The sequence below is a fragment of the Anolis sagrei genome, chromosome 7 (assembly GCF_037176765.1).
Source record: "Anolis sagrei isolate rAnoSag1 chromosome 7, rAnoSag1.mat, whole genome shotgun sequence".
Taxonomy (NCBI): domain Eukaryota; kingdom Metazoa; phylum Chordata; class Lepidosauria; order Squamata; family Dactyloidae; genus Anolis; species Anolis sagrei.
The window spans coordinates 39807464-39820847 of record NC_090027.1 but is presented as its reverse complement, the minus strand read 5'-3'; the positions used below and the strand labels follow the sequence as shown (position 1 = coordinate 39820847).

General features: G+C 43.2%; 1 long non-coding RNA gene across 1 annotated transcript; it reads left to right on the top strand.

The window, feature by feature from the left end:
• The first annotated feature begins 234 nt into the window (after nt 1-234).
• LOC137097501 (uncharacterized) lies at nt 235-13003 on the top strand. Its single transcript, XR_010910235.1, has 3 exons — nt 235-381; nt 10043-10208; nt 12771-13003. It is a non-coding gene; the product is annotated as an uncharacterized lncRNA (long non-coding RNA).
• Nucleotides 13004-13384: the final 381 nt, after the last annotated feature.

Below are 13384 nucleotides of genomic sequence, written 5' to 3'. Positions count from 1 at the left end.
CGCATGCCAATCTCTATATCTCCTTCCTTCCAAAGGCACATTAGTGCATTTTCCATCTCTTCCTATCTAATATTTTTGCCTCCTTGGCAGAAAATCTGTTGTTTTTCGACATTAGAATATTTGTGAACTTCTCATAGCATCACCGGCCCCATCGACACTGCCGTACGACGTGGTTTGACCACATTGAAATGTGTTGTATGAGTCTACACTGCCATAGAATGCAGTCTGATGAAATCTCCCCTCCTTGCCTTTTCCTGTTGTGTTCCTGGGCCTTTCCTGCTACAGCAATGGGGCCAGAGCAAGGCAAGCATTTATTCTCAATCCAGAAAGTGGGCTGCAAACAACAACAACAACAACAACTCTCCATCTTTTCTCTACAAGGTAGATCCATATAATGTAATTCCAGTGCATTTATTTATTTACTAGCTGTCCCCTGCCACGCATCCATATAATGTAATTCCAGTGCATTTATTTATTTACTAGCTGTCCCCTGCCACGCATTGCTGTGGCCCAGTCTGGTGATCTGGAAAGTAAAGTAATGAGAAAGTGTTGGTTTCTAATATATGTAATGTCTTTATGCTTGTGGGTAAAGAGTATTTCTTGCTGTTTCTTTGTCAGTGTTGATGTGGAGATTGTTTGGTTGGCCTATTCTGGAACATGCAACATATCATTGTCCTTCTTTAGGGGTCCCTTTCAAATCTATTTATTTATTTGTCGTGTCAGAGCAACTAGTCCATTATATTACATTTCTAACAGAACAAAGCAAACAAACAGAAAAATACAAAACTTGTGAGTTTGGTAGTTGGTTAAATGTCCTTTGACCAGTATCTGGCCACTTGGTGTTGCTGCAAGAAGGTCCTCCCTTGTGCATGTGGCAGGGCTCAGGTTGCATTGCAGCAGGTGGTCAGTGATTGGCTCTTCTCCACACTCGCATGTCGAGGATTCCACTTTGTGGCTCCATTTCTGAAGGTTGGCTCTGCACCTCGTGGTGCCAGAGCGCAGTCTGTTCAGCGCCTTCCAAGTCGCCCAGTCTTCTGTGTGCCCAGGGGGGAGTCTCTCATTTGGTATCAGCCACTGGTTGAGATGCTGGGTTTGAGCCTGCCACTTTTGGACTCTTGCTTGCTGAGGTGTTCCAGCGAATGTCTCTGTAGATCTTAGAGAACTATGTCTAGATTTAAGTTGTTGACGTGCTGGCTGATACCTAAACAGGGGACGAGCTGGAGATGTCTCTGCCTTGGTCCTTTCACTATTGGGTGTTACTTCCCGGCGGATGTCAGGTGGGGCAATACTGGCTAAGCAGTGTAATTTCTCCAGTGGTGTAGGGCACAGACACCCCGTGATAATGCGGCATGTCTCATTAAGAGGCACATCCACTGTTTTAGTGTGGTGAGATGTGTTCCACACTGGGCATGCATACTCCGGGCGTCCCCTGGGCAACGTCTTCGTAGACGGCTGATTCTCTCGCCACAGAAGCGACCAGCATACAAGCAAGCAAGCAAAACAACCAACGGACCTTTTCAAATATATGATACTATGTGTGTGTGTGAATAATAATAATAATAATAATAATAATAATAATAATAATAATAATAATAGTAATAACTTTATTTATACCCTGCCACCATCTCCCCGGCAGGGACTCGGAGTGGCTTACAAGGCGCCAAGCCCAAACAACATATTACATCAAAATAAATCCAAACCATGAACAACAAGCAACATCATCAAAAGGAAAAAAAATATGAATACAATAACAAAATAACATTACAATAAACATAAAACACAGTTGCAGTAAAAGTGGGCGGGCCACATGTACAAGATAAAAAGTTAAAAACTCTAATGAGATGAAAATATCTATCTCTCTATATCTATGGCTGGATGGCTCTTTGTCAGGAGGGCTTTGACTACGTTTTCTTGCCCTGGTGAAGGGAGTTGGACTGGATGGCCTTCAGTATTTTCTGTTGGTCATGGGGCTTCTGTGTGGGAAGTTTGCCCCAATTCTGTCATTGGTGGAGTTCAGAATGCTCTTTGATTGTAGGGGAAACCCAGAAACTACAAATCCCAAATGTCAAGGTCTATTTCCCCCAAACTCCATCCATGGCCAGAACTGAGCACAGCCTCCAAGATGCCAAAAGATGGAAAGAGTCTATATATTACGGCTGGGCGGTTTCGTTTCGTTAATTCGTAATTCGTTAAAAAATTCGTTGATTTTTCAATTACAAAACGATAACAAACCAGTCTGGAGCAATTTTTTTAAAAAACGAATTTTTAAATCATTTCGTAAATGTTTTGTATTTCGTTATTGTATTCGTTTCGTTATCATTTTGAGGTCGTTTCGTTATTATTTCCGCATGTCTGGGGCAAGTTTTATAGTTGTTTTTGGTTTTCTAAGGGTTTTTATAGTTGTTTTTGGTTTAATTAAGCTTCAGAAGTTCCCCCTGTCCCATTTGGAGGTTTTTTAGCGTATTGCGCAGTCGTGTCCGCCATTAACGAATCGATTCGTTATTGTTTCGGAAATCGATTCGTTATTGTTTTGTAATTTTTTTCACATTTACGAAATTTCGTAAATATTGAATTTTTTTAAAGGAAAATTTTGTAATTATTTTAAATAACGAAACGCAAAAAACCCCAAAAAACGAATCGATTTTAGAAACAAATTTTTCCGTTGTTACCCAGGCCTACTATATATACCTCTATCCATGTTTTCTGTCTTGTCATTGCATTGAATGTACATGTGTTCTGCGATCCACCCTGAGTCCCCTTCAGGGTGAGAAAGGTGGAATATAAATACTGGAAATAAATAAATAAATAAATAAATAAATAAATAAAGTCACTACAGACCCATATAATGCAATTAAAACTGCACTATATGGGTCCACACTGATCATATAATGCATTTCAAACTGCATTATCTGGCACTGTAGATCCAGCCTAAGCCTTTTTCTTCCAAGAGGGAAGGCATTCTTATCATCAGCCACTAGATGGCGATGTGAACCCAAGAAACATAACTTGGAAGAGTTGGCCAACTGCTTGGAGTGACTCAAAAGCAATTCCAATAGCTGACAATACCCCAAATATGGAATTTTTTTTGCAATGCACTCTATAGTAATCTCAATCTATAGTAATCTCTGGTAGAAGCCCTTCATTTTAATACAATTTCATGGTCTCCCTGTTCCTACAATGTTCAGGAATGTGTCTCTCCGGATGCACAAGACAACAGCAGCTTGGAGCATGTTAAATGCACTTTGGCTGAAGTTGAAAAGAGGGTTGGGGGAAAACAACAACTCCCAGAATCCCCCAACCGTGGCTGGGCTGTTCCTTGGATCCAGAAAGCTATCATTCCCAATTTCTGTGTTTCGGAATTGCTTTGTTTTGTTGCTGTAATGGACTTAGCATGGCTGTCCGTTTGAAAACTGAAGAAATATTTGACATTTTTCTCATATTTTATATCTATATAAATAAAAATGTAATGTTTGTTTGTGGGATGAACATAACTCAAAAACCACTGGACGAATGGACACCAAATTTGGACACAATACACCTCTCAGGCCAATGAGTGACCATCATTCATAAAAACACTGAAAAACACAGCAGAAGGGACTTAAAAACCCAAAAAAATAATAAATACATTACAATGGATGTGCAAAACCACATATATATACACACACATACACACATATATACACAGACTGGGCCACAGCAACACGTGGCAGGGGATGGCTAGTTAATAATAATATAATATAATGGATAATATGATATTGTGAGTAATTAGATTAATAATAATAATAATAATAATAATGTTATATCATTATGGTATTAATTATTATAATTTATTAATTATATGATGATGATTATGATGATGATGATTATATCCATCTAAATGCATACACTCTTAAAGCCTATTTTGATCACTGGCTGGATCATTATGTTATTAATAATTATTATTATATTATATTATTATAATTATTATATTAATCATTATAGTTATTATTATTATTATTATTATTATTATTATTATTATTTGAAACACAACAAGATGAGTCCACAGCAGACACTCTCCTGGCTTTTGTATTGGATCACACGTCGGACACTTCCCAAATGTCTAGGACTGTGTGATGTATCTGCGAATAATGCGTGCAGATCCCAGTAAGGTGGCTTTCTGCAGCTGACAGAAGGTGATTTTACCAGCGTCGATAGTGTTTAAGTGCAGGCCAAGGTCTTTAGGCACTGCACCCAGTGTGCCAATCACCACTGGGACCACCTTTACTGGCTTGTGCCAGAGTCCTTGCAGTTCAATCTTTAAATCCTCATATTGTGTCATCATTTCCAGTTGTTCCTCTTCAATCCTTCTGTAACCTGCGATTGCAACATTGACAATCCATACTTTGTTTTTTAACACAATCGTGAGGTCAGGAGTATTATGCTCCAAAAGTCTGTCAGTCTGAATTTGGAAGTCCCAAAGGAGTTTGGTGTGTTCATTCTCTGTAACTTTTCCGGTTTGTGATCCCACCAGTTCTTTGTCGCAGGCAGATGGTGTTTGTGGCACACGTTCCAATTAATCATTTGTGCAACAGTGTTATGCCTCTGCTTGGAGTCTGTCTGCGCGATCTTCTGGCAGCAGCTGAGGATGTGATCTATTGTTCCATCTGCTTCCTTGCAGAGTCTACACTTGGGATCTGTTGTTGACTTTTCAATTCTGGCTTGGATGGCATTGGTTCTAATGGCTTGTTCTTGTGCTGCCAGAATCAGGCCCTCCTTTGTCTCCTTTTTCAGAGTTCCTTTTGTGAGCCACAGCCATGTTTTTTCTTTGTCAATTTGGCTCTCAATTTTTCCCAGGAACTGTCCACGGAGAGCCTTCTTTTGCCAGTTTCCTCTTCTGCTCTGGATTGTGTTCTTACGGTATTCCCTCTTTGTCTTTTGCACTTGAAGCAGTTTACTACTCTTGACTTCCCTCAATGTTGGTTCTTGACTGCATTATTATTATTATTATTATTATTATTATTATTATTATTATACAATGAAAGGAGGGTAAGAAGCTCTGCAAAACCCAGGTGGTTGAGGCAATTAAAAGTAATTCTTGGAGACATGACTCTCTGATGCCCAAAACTGAAGAAACTTTTGGGGCAAGTTGCAGCAGAAAGGGATTCTTCAAACCTTAAGCACCAGCGGATGTGTTCGCAAAGCCTTGAACGTCATGGAGAGAAGATGCAAACCAAGCAAGACGCGATCTGGAGCGTCTTTTCAAAACAACAGGAGCAAACATGATGATTCAAAGAATGAGTTTGGTTAGTTCCAAGATGCCGTTGCAATGTTCCCTTTTCCAGCTTCCCTTCAAATGCCATCAAAGGAAATAAAGGCTAGTGTAGACTCACATAATCCAGTTCAAAGCAGATAATCTGGATTATAGTCTACTCTGACAATCTGGATTATATGGCAGTGTAGATCCAGCCTGAGGTTTCCTTCCAGAAAGGTCCAGAATCTGATCCCAGGTTTTCTGTTTATCCCAGATTATCTGGCAGCAGGGACTCCTATAATCTAGTTTAATGCAGATTAATCTGGATTATAGTCTGCTTTGACAATCTGGATTATATGGCCTGAGTCTACATGGCCATATAATCCAATCCAAAACAGACAATCTGGATTTTATATGGCAGTGTAGATCGGGGCCTTGGTGAAACATGGATGCAAACTTTGCATCCAGGAGCAATGTGTTCCTTTGCTTCCTTTCTGCGTAATCTTCTCCTTAAGACAAGCCCACAAAACCCATGAATAAGATTAACACGAGCATGTTAGTTATGGTTGCTGCGGTGTAAACATCCTTTGAGAAAATGGGTGCCTGCTTAAGGAGGATAAAGGATGAAATCCACCCCTTAATGCTCACAAGGAAGCCGTCCACAAAAGCACAATGGGCCAAAGGGTTCGTTTCTCTTGGACGCAAACCCGGAACAGCGTGGATTACAATGGCCCGTAATCCGGGATTAGGTTTCATACCTTGTTTCCCACCAGTGAGGATTACAGTTGCATTCCCCCATCTGAAACTTGGCAGCAAGAAAGGCTTGAACTAAAATCACGCCTGATATTGGAATGCTAAGCAAGGTCTGTCCCGGTTGGAAATTGGATAGGATAACACTATGTAACAATGTTCAAAATATGTTCTGTTCCTGGTTTGAAAATGTTCTTTCCTGTTTCATTGTGCGGTACATATTAGAGTTGTGAGTGGATCTATTTTCCTTTGTTACGTCCAGCCTAATATCCCTGGGGAGAGGGTTCCAGAGACAAGGGGCCACCACCGAGAATGCCCTTTCCCTCCTCCCCACCAACTGCATCAGGGATGGGGGTGGGAGCGAGAGAAGAGCATCCCTGGAAGATCTTAAGGACCGTGTGGGCTCGTAACGAAGGAGGCTGTCGTGCAGATAGGCAGGCCCTGAACCATTTAGAGCTTTATAGGTAATAACCTGCACCTTGAATTGGGACTGGAAACTTATCGGCAGCCAGTGGAGCTATTTAAACAGGGGGATTGACCGCTCCCTGTAACTTGCTCCAGTTAACAATCTGGCCGCCGACCTTTGCACCAGCTGTAGTTTCAGAACCGTCTTCAAGGGCAGCCCAACGTAGAGTGCATTACAGTAGTCCAATCTAGAGGTAACTAAGGCGTGGACCTCCATAGTCAAGTCAGACTTCTCAAGGTATGGTCGCAGTAGTTTCAGAACCGTCTTCAAGGGCAGCCCAACGTAGAGTGAATTACAGTAGTCCAATCTAGAGGTAACTAAGGCGTGGACCTCCATAGTCAAGTCAGACTTCTCAAGGTATGGTCGCAGTAGTTTTAGAACCGTCTTCAAGGGCAGCCCAACGTAGAGTGCATTACAGTAGTCCAATCTAGACGTAACTAAGGCGTGGACCTCCATAGTCAAGTCAGACTTCTCAAGGTATGGTCGCAGTAGTTTCAGAACCGTCTTCAAGGGCAGCCCAATGTAGAGTGCATTACAGTAGTCCAATCTAGAGGTAACTAAGGCGTGGACCTCCATAGTCAAGTCAGACTTCTCAAGGTATGGTCGCAGTAGTTTCAGAACCGTCTTCAAGGGCAGCCCAACATAGAGTGCATTACAGTAGTCCAATCTAGAGGTAACTAAGGCGTGGACCTCCATTGTCAAGTCGGACTTCTCAAGGTATGGTCGCAGTAGTTTCAGAATCGTCTTCAAGGGCAGCCCAACGTAGAGTGCATTACGGTAGTCCAATCTAGAGGGAACTAAGGCGTGGACCTCCATAGTCAAGTCAGACTTTTCAAGGTATGGTCGCAGTAGTTTCAGAACCGTCTTCAAGGGCAGCCCAACATAGAGTGCATTACGGTAGTCCAATCTAGAGGTAACTAAGGCATGGACCTCCATAGTCAAGTCAGACTTTTCAAGGTATGGTTGCAGTAGTTTCAGAACCGTCTTCAAGGGCAGCCCAACGTAGAGTGCATTACAGTAGTCCAATCTAGAGGTAACTAAGGCGTGGACCTCCATAGTCAAGTCGGACTTCTCAAGGTATGGTCGCAGTAGTTTCAGAACCGTCTTCAAGGGCAGCCCAACGTAGAGTGAATTACAGTAGTCCAATCTAGAGGTAACTAAGGCGTGGACCTCCATAGTCAAGTCAGACTTCTCAAGGTATGGTCGCAGTAGTTTTAGAACCGTCTTCAAGGGCAGCCCAACGTAGAGTGCATTACAGTAGTCCAATCTAGACGTAACTAAGGCGTGGACCTCCATAGTCAAGTCAGACTTCTCAAGGTATGGTCGCAGTAGTTTCAGAACCGTCTTCAAGGGCAGCCCAATGTAGAGTGCATTACAGTAGTCCAATCTAGAGGTAACTAAGGCGTGAACCTCCATAGTCAAGTCAGACTTCTCAAGGTATGGTCGCAGTAGTTTCAGAACCGTCTTCAAGGGCAGCCCAACATAGAGTGCATTACAGTAGTCCAATCTAGAGGTAACTAAGGCGTGGACCTCCATTGTCAAGTCGGACTTCTCAAGGTATGATCGCAGTAGTTTCAGAATCGTCTTCAAGGGCAGCCCAACGTAGAGTGCATTACGGTAGTCCAATCTAGAGGGAACTAAGGCGTGGACCTCCATAGTCAAGTCAGACTTTTCAATGTATGGTCGCAGTAGTTTCAGAACCGTCTTCAAGGGCAGCCCAACATAGAGTGCATTACGGTAGTCCAATCTAGAGGTAACTAAGGCATGGACCTCCATAGTCAAGTCAGACTTTTCAAGGTATGGTTGCAGTAGTTTCAGAACCGTCTTCAAGGGCAGCCCAACATAGAGTGCATTACAGTAGTCCAATCTAGAGGTAACTAAGGCATGGACCTCCATAGTCAAGTCAGACTTTTCAAGGTATGGTCGCAGTAGTTTCAGAACCGTCTTCAAGGGCAGCCCAACATAGAGTGCATTACGGTAGTCCAATCTAGAGGTAACTAAGGCGTGGACCTCCATAGTCAAGTCAGACTTTTCAAGGTATGGTTGCAGTAGTTTCAGAACCGTCTTCAAGGGCAGCCCAATGTAGAGTGCATTACAGTAATCCAATCTACAGGTAACTAAGGCATGGACCTCCATAGTCAAGTCAGACTTCTCAAGGTATGGTCTCAGTAGTTTCAGAACCGTCTTCAAGGGCAGCCCAACGTAGAGTGCATTACAGTAGTCCAATCTAGAGGTAACTAAGGCGTGGACCTCCATAGTCAAGTCAGAGTATGGTCGCAGATGGCACACAAGTTTTAGCTGTGCAAAGGACCTCCTGGCCACCGCCGACACCTGAGCATCAAGCGTCAGTGTGTCAGTGTTGAATCCAGGAGGACCCCAAACTACGCACCTGTGTCTTCAAGGGGAGTGTAACCCCGTCAAACACAGGTTGCAACCCTACACCCCGTTTGGTCGAGGAACTGACCTGGAGAACCTCTGTCTTGTCAGGATTCAATTTCAACCTGTTTGCCCCTAGAATAGAAACAGCTTAAATGCCTAAAATGATGGGAAGGGGAGCCTGGGAAGCCCTCCTCCCCCATAATAGGTTTTGTTACCTTTGGGAGCATGTAACGAGAAGCCCCCTCCCAGTACGAAAATCAGCTCGACATGAAAAAATGGATCACCAAAAGCCGGGACACAAAACGGGTCAAGGTTTTCCCGGATTGCACAGTCCTAGTATGTACTTTGAAAGTAGTTGTTCTACTTCAAAAACTTATGATGAATAATAATACAGGGTTAGTCAAACTGAATAGGCCAATATTTATGTTTACTGTAACCTACTGTGGCCTATTCATTTTGACTAACCCTGTATAATGATCCAGCCAGAGATCCAGCCAGAGCACAAAATAGGCTTTAAGGGTGTATGCATTTAGATGGATATAATAATAATAATAATAATAATAATAATAATAATAATAATAATAATAATAATAATTTATAACAATTATTAATAATGACACAATTAAAATAATTAATCTAATTATTAATAATATAATTACTCATCTATAATACTATCTAATATATTACAATAATAATATGAAGCCCCCGGTGGCGCACTGGGTTAAACCGCTGAACTGCTAAACTTGCTAACTGAAAGGTCGCAGGTTCAAATCCGGGGAGCGGCGTGAGCTCCCGCTGTTAGCCCCAGCTTCTGCCAACTTAGCAGTTCGAAAACATGCAAATGCAAGTAGATCAATAGGTACAGCTCCAGTGGGAAGGAAATGGCACTCCATGCAGTCATGCTGGCCACATGACCTTGGAGGTGTCTATGGACAATGCTGACTCTTCGGCTTAGAAATGGAGATGAGCACCAGAGTCAGGCACAACTGGACTTAATGTCAGGGGGAAATTTTTACCTTTACTTTAATAATAATATAAAATATGGGAGTAATTTCAAATACTTCTTCAGTCTTCAAAAGGATAGCCATGCCGATGTATTCCAGCAACATTAAGAGAACAATTCCAAAATACAGAAATTGGGAATGATAGCTTTATGGATCAACCTCAGTCAAAATGTGTTTAAGATGCTCCAAGCTGCTGTTGTCCTGTTTTTGCAGCTGCCGCAAACTACGTTGAAGGGACTGACTTACACCTGGAAACGAATGTCCTCACTGTGGGAGAAGATGCAGATCAAGAATAGGACTCCACAGTCACCTACGGACCCATCAGAAAACCGATCAAGGAAGACAATCCTACTCGGACATCGAGGGATTGCCTAAGTAAGTAAGTAACAAACAACAACAAAGACTGACAGTCCATAGACAGAGGCAAGGCTTCCCTCTTTTTCATTTCCGGCATCCGGAGGCTGTGCTCAACTCCGGCCACAGGGAGGTGCTCTTGTTCCATTTTTCCCACACTGAGGAGTTTAAAGTGCATGATATCTACACTCATCCTATAATGCTGTTTCAAACTGCATTATATCCAGGCTGAGTCACAGCCCAGGAAACCTGTTACCGACTTCTCCTTGTCCATTTGTGTGTGTGTTATCCGACACCACCCTGAAAATCCCATCTGCATAAGATTTCGTGGAGGGGAGCCAAGCGCTTTGTTTATTTAAGCCCGTGATGCTGAAGTCCCGGCTTCCAAGTAATGCTGCCATCTGCTATTTATCTTAATTTCTTTTCTTTGTTTTGGAAAGGGGTTGTTAAAAAGCCTAATTAATTGGCCAAGCTGCCAAATGTGCTCAGCTGCCTTTTGTTCTTTTACAGCCGAATAAACTCATTCCCAAGAACTCCAGGTATGCAAAGTTTGGGTTAGGAGAGAGAAGGGCATGAATGGGGGAGAACAATACTACTTCGGTGCCCTCACCTGAGCATAATCGTAGTGCCCACACTTAGATCTGAGTTGGAGAGAGGTGGGTCAACGTGTGTGGAGCAGGTGGTGGATGGGAAAGGTGGAGACAGGTGGTGGATGGGGAGAACAAGGTGGAAACGGAAAGGTGGAACGAGAAGGTGCCTTACCACTGGAGGATGAATACCGTTTGGCACCACTTTGATCGCCATGGATCAATGCTGTGGCATTTCTGGCAGGATATGAAGGGCCCAAGTTGGGGAGGCCTTGAGGGGCTTCAGGCCCCCCCCCCCCCGAAATTCTCATGGTGGTCCACGAGAAGGCCTTACTAGTACATTATGTAAACTGTTATGTTTATTCATATCATGATCTGATCACCATGCTCAATATATCCCATATGTATGGGGATATTGGGATAACAATACAAAATGTTTGCTAGTGTAGATCGTCAGCCCCCCCCCCCCCGAATCAAACTCAGTCCCCCCGAATGAATCTCAGGCCCCCTGAATGAAACTCAGCCCCCACCCGATTCAAACTCAGCCCCCCCCCCCAAATGAAACTCAGGCCCCCCGAACCAAACTCAGCCCCCGATTCAAACTCAGCCCCCCTGAATGAAACTCAGCCCCCCCCCCGAATGAAACTCAGGTCCCCCGAATAAAGCTCAGTCCCCCCTGATTCAAACTCAGGCCCCCCAAATGAAACTCAGGACCCCCCCGGATCAAACTCAGCCCCCCTGAGTCAACCCCAGCCCCCCGACTCAAACTCAGGCCCCCCAAATCAAACTCAGCGCCCCCGAATGAAACTCAGTCCCCCTGAATGAAAGTCCCCCCCCCCTCCGATTCAAACTCAGACCCTCCGGATGAAACTCAGCCCCCCCCCGGTTCAAACTCAGCCCCCCTGAATCAAACTCAGCCCCCCCCCCGATTCAAACTCAGACCCCCTGGATGAAACTCAGCCCCCCTGAATCAAACTCAGCCCCCCCCCCATTCAAACTCAGCCCCCTGGATGAAACTCAGCCCACCCGAATCAAACTCAGCCCCCCCCCCCGGATCAAACTCAGCCACCCCCCAATCAAAATCACACACATATACATACACACATACACACACACACACACTAGCCATCCCCTGCCACGCATTGCTGTGGCTCAGACTGTATATATATGCATATATGTGTGTGTATATATTTGTGTATATGTGTATATATGTGGTTTGTGCATGCGTTGTAATATACTTTTTGGTTTTTGGCTTTTTAAGTCTCTTCTGCTGTGATTTTCAGTGTTTTTATGAGTGGTGGTCACTCATTGGCCTGATGTATGTATTGTGTCTAAATTTGGTGTCAATTTGCCTAGTGATTTTTGAGTTATGTTAATCCCACAAATGAACATACATTTTATTTATATAGATACACACACACACACACAGGCACATCTATGTATATGTGCTTCTGTGTTTTTATACACACATATATACATATATACCTTGAAAGGAGATTCCATCTGAACATGAGGAAGAACTTCCTGACTGTGAGAGCCGTTCATCAGTGGAACTCTCTGCCCCGGAGTGTGGTGGAGGCTCCTTCTTTGGAAGCTTTGAAACAGAGGCTGGATGGCCATCTGTCAGGGGTGATTTGAATGCAATATTCCTGCTTCTTGGCAGATTGGGGTTGGACTGGATGGCCCAGGAGGTCTCTTCCAACTCTTTGATTCTATGATTCTATGACTTTTATTACATGCATAGGTCCTCTGGAGTGACTCTATGCTCTTCTTGGACCATAATTCTTTCATTTCAATAGTGTTGTTTACCATTATCCACAGTTTTCTGTATCCATTCAAAGTCCAGGGACATATTCCCTGCAGATACAAGGATCAGACTGTAATTCACTACCGATTAAAAATGGTACAAATACACATACTTCTCGTAATCCGCCTGCTCTGTAGACGGACACAATTATGAATTGGTTTTGCACTTAGAGCTTTTGTCCTTTTCTCTCCAGCTTGGCGACATTGGCGAGATGGAGAGATAAGGAGGTGATCAATTGCACGAGAAGGGCCGATTCCAACTTGGAACCAGTTTTTCCTGGCAGCTTCTTCCGAGAACGGTTCTCTGCCCCGTTATTCTCTCCCTTGAACAATTAAGTTCACACGAAACCCTCCTTGTTTCCCCAAGGCTTCGTTTTGTCAAGGCTTCATTATAATAAATCATTTCGGGCACCAAAAAAATAAAGAATTCTTCAGGGTGAAACCTAAATCAGGAGGTGGCTATTTTTTTGTCACTTGCGGCAACTATTTCCACACAGGGAAGGAAGTGAAATTTTGTACTTTCCAAACTTTCCAAACATGTGAACTTAATACTGTGGAATGAATGCAGTTCAATATAATGTGAGCACACATGCCTCAATGCTACGGAATCATGGGAGTTGTAGTTTGGTGACGAGTGCTCTGTAGTAGGCTAAAGAGCTTTTGATCTACAACCCTCCACGATTGCAAAATTGCAACTATATTGTTTGAATTGCCATGTCTCAATGCTACCAGATCCTGAGAGTTATAGTTTTGTGAGATCTTGAGTTTTCCCCTCCAACTATTATTGGGGATTCACTAAACTACAAAT